This window comes from Callospermophilus lateralis, chromosome 1 (genome assembly GCF_048772815.1).
Source record: "Callospermophilus lateralis isolate mCalLat2 chromosome 1, mCalLat2.hap1, whole genome shotgun sequence".
In the NCBI taxonomy this organism is placed as follows: domain Eukaryota; kingdom Metazoa; phylum Chordata; class Mammalia; order Rodentia; family Sciuridae; genus Callospermophilus; species Callospermophilus lateralis.
Window position 1 is genome coordinate 204,655,733 of NC_135305.1, and position 4,085 is coordinate 204,659,817.

The 4,085-nt window shown below is 47.6% G+C and overlaps 1 pseudogene; it reads left to right on the forward strand.

The window, feature by feature from the left end:
• The first annotated feature begins 1,575 nt into the window (after window positions 1–1,575).
• Window positions 1,576–2,359, forward strand: LOC143399698 (grpE protein homolog 1, mitochondrial pseudogene; annotated as a pseudogene).
• Window positions 2,360–4,085: the final 1,726 nt, after the last annotated feature.

Sequence of the window (4,085 nt, forward strand, 5' to 3'; positions counted from 1 at the left end):
TCCTCACCCGTCACTGTGTTTTGCCATCTGGTTCCTCCCTCCCAGGGATCTGAAAACTTGCTCTGCTGTGTAAAACCACAGGTTCCTCCACTGTCCCCTGCACTGTGGCAGGAAAACTCCTGTGTGTTGATAGTACGTGTGCATCTCACCAACACACACACACACACACACACACACACACACCCAGGCAGGAGGCAGAGGAGCCAAGCGAGGCCCTTGATCAAATAAGATGACTTGCTCAAAACCTTGCTTCTGTCGACCAGGAGTCTGAAGCATCTTGGGTTGAAGTGCTTAGAAGCTGAGGACACCGGGGAAGCTGGACCCCTGCTCCATCAAGGACACCAGCTTCCCCTCCACTCCCATCAGCAAATCCTAGGGCAGCTCCCCAGGAGGTACCCCAGAACTTTAGGAATTTTGAACCATGGACCAGCCAATACTTCTTTCCATTGCTCTGCAGAGCTGTTCCTCGGAGCCAGTCCACAACTGGCATGTGAATCTGACCATCTGTCTCTAGGGATTTTCATCTCCATCAATCAGCCCCTTAAAGCCTAGTTCAACAGCAACTTCTTGAGAAGTGTCTGGATGTCCATCCATGCATGTATTCATTCAGCAGTGGGGGAGAGTCTGGGGGATGGAGATTGAGAGCAACCTCTGGTGAGTCCTTGCTCACCAGAAGCTTGCGTCTTGGGGAGGGTGTAGGGCACTGCCCAGGGCCTCTCAAATGAAACTGGCATGGGGAGATGCTGAGAGGGCCTCTGACAGTCGTGGGTGTACGTCTGCATCGGTGAACAAGGAGCATCCTGAGGAGTCCTCCCTCCCCTCCATGGTGCCTCCTCTTCTGTCTCCCAGTGAGTCTCCCCACACCCAGCCTCCCTCAATGCACACACAACATTGGGCCACTTCTTTTCTGTCATGCGCCCAGCCTCACCCATTCTTTCCCCTACACCATCCATCCTTCCAAACCAACAAAAATTCTGTCCAATCAGAAACGAGGAGGAAGCAGCTCTCCCCAACCGACAAGGAACAGAACCAGCATGAAAGACTAGAATCATGTCAAACATCTCCCGCGGGAAGGGAGAGGCCATGGATGATAATGGAAATGTTGCTTGCTGCCATGACAACCATAATCATTCAGCCAGGGTACCAAGGGCTTGGAGGCAAAGACGCCATTTGGATGTTTATTTCTCCAGCATCTCTAAGGAGGTAAAAACCAAAAAGGAGACGTCTTCAGGCCTCCATTTGTTACCTGCTGGAGAAGTAGAATATTTGGCGGGGACTGGTCCATCTTTCTCCAATCTGCACCAATTATGACATCACTTTCAGTTTACCCTGATTCTAAGTCTTCATTTATATCCACCAGTTTGGCCATGGCCACTGAGAGTCCCTTGGCAGCCAGGTGCGGGAGGTTTGGCCACAGGCTGGGAAGAGTGGCCTCGGTCTCAAGGCAAGGTGAGGGCCTGTGAAATCTCCACACAAACACAATACCTACATCATGTCTGGGGGTGGGAAGACAGGAAGCAGAACCAACCCCCCAAATTAAAAGTTATTGAAGTGATGAAGGCTGCAGCAATAGTCATGGCGGCTCTGTGGGTAAGGCTGGCGCAGCGCAGTCTCCGGGATTTGGCGTTGTCTCTCGGGCCTTTTCCTCGGTTACTGTGCATGGCTAAAAACAAAAGAACAATGGCCAAAGCCTAGAAGAGGACATGGGTCACCATGAGCATAAGACAGAGCCTCCCTGTACACACAAGACCCTCTTGGAAGAGAAGGTCAGAGTGGAAGAGCAACCGAGAGGCACCATGGAAAAACATAAATGAGCTTTGGCAGATACTGTGAACTTGAGGCAGAGGAGCCAAAAACTGATTAGAAGATGCAAAATTACATGGCATCCAAGGCTTTTGCAAGGACTTGCTGGAGGTTGCAGACATTCTGGAGAAGGCAACCCAGAGTGCTCCAAAAGAAGAAATTAAAGATGACAACCCTCACCTGAAAAGCCTGCACGGAGGTGGGGGGTGGGCGGGTGCTGACCGAGGTGCAGATCCAGAAGGTGTTCATAAACCACGGCCTGCTCAAGCTGGACCCCCTTGGAGCCAAATTTGACCCTTATGAACATGAAGCGCTGTTCCACACACCAGTAGAGGGCAAGGAGCCGGCCACAGTGGCGCTGGTTACCAAGGTAGGGCACACTCTCAGGCCTGCCCTGGTGGGGATGAAGGAAGCATTGCTGCCTCCCAAGGGGCCTTTGGCTTTTAAGTCACTTGCTGTAACTCTTCAAAGGCGGGTTCATCTTTTCTCATCTGGGAGTCCAGCCTTGATGGAAAGCTTAAGTGGCTACATGGAATCAAGCTGGTGGCACAGTTGAGTTCAGAAGCTCTGGTTTTGGAGTCTGGTTTCTTAGTACACCACGTGTTTCATAGCTTCATATGCTTCCAGAAAAGGGCGATGGGACCTCTATAGTATCATGAATATGTATCTGCTCAAACCCGTGATTGCAAAGTACTTTAAACAAATGAAAGGTCTTTAGGAAATGTCAAAAAAAAAAAAAAAAAGTTATTGAGAAAAAAAACCTAAAACCAGCAATAGGAAACTAAGAACAATGAGCAGGAGTCCTGTTCTGGTCATAAGTGAAATCACACAGCTAATTTCCAGAAGGCCAAACTGAGAAAAGGGACTGCTGAGGTCATGGATGGTCTCCGTGGCTGGTGGCTTATGAATAGGAACATGAATGTTCTGTCACAGACTTCCTTCAGCTGCACTGGGAGCTAAGCTGGCCACAGAGACTTAGGATGGGGCCATTTCTGAGAGATGGGTAAGGGTCATCTCCAGAGAAGCTGTTATCTCCTCTGAGGCAGCACAGCATGAAGCCCCAGCTTACATCAGGTGAGGGAGGCATCCTGCAGCCTGTCCACCTCTGATTTATCCTGCATTGTTAGGATGACAAACAAGGAATCAGCTCCTCCACACTACATCCAGCCAGCACCCCTGCCCCAAGCAATATGTAGCTTTCAAGGGTTTCTGCACTTAAGTAATGACATTGCCAAGTGCCAGAACTCTCAAATGGTGGAAGATAGTAATCAAAATATAAAATACTGCCTGGTGTGTATTCCTTTAAGAGAATCCATCATGGTGGGCATGGTGGCACACATGCCTGTAATCCCAGTGACTCGGGAGGCTGAGGCAGGAGGATCTCCAGTTCAAATCCAGCCTCAGCAACTTAGTGAAGTCCTAAGCCACTTAGTGAGACCCTGAATAAAAAATAAAATGAACTGGGGATGTAACTCAGTGGTAAGGAGCTCCCGAGTTCAATCCCTTGTACTCAAAAAACAAACAAAAAGAGAATCCATCTCTGCTAGGGCATCTTGGAAGGAAGGAGGAGGTTGCTAGACTGTGCTACCACTGCCCATTCTATTAAATACAGTGTGTGGTTCAGAGCCACATGGGCATTTATGAATCCCACTCCTCTATGGGCTCAACAGAGCTTGATGTTTGATTTGCCTGTGGATCAAAGAAAGGCCACTTATCCCTATGGGACATTTCCTTCTAACATACTGGCATTGTTCAGCAGGGAAAAGTGAAACAAAAGCTGAATTTATTCAGACAGGAGTTTCAAAGTTAAAACATCAAGGAAATAGATCAAAACTTTAAAAAAAAAAATTTTGAAACCCCAGCTCCAACCTAAGTTCTCTAACATTTCAAATTTCCAAAAAATCACAAGAAAATGTTGAACTATCCCAAAAGACTATATTCACTTTATTTCTGTTAAATGCCTCAAAGCAAAAAGTCCAAGGGTCTGACTTTTCTCTCTCTACTGTTCATCTTATGGTCAAAGTCCACTTTCCATGCTGGTGGGGGCTAGCACTATGCCTGTCAAAGTGACAGTTGCCACAGCATGCTTTACTGCTTCAGAATAAAAGTAGTTGAACATTTACATCCAAATATCTCACCGATTTACCCTACTGTAATATGGAGCCCCAAACAAATAAAAACCGGCTTTAAAACCAATGCCATTGAAAAGTTTGGCAGGATCCTTAAAAGTTATACTTACATACCTACCATATGGTCCAGTCATTCCATTCCTAGGTATTTAC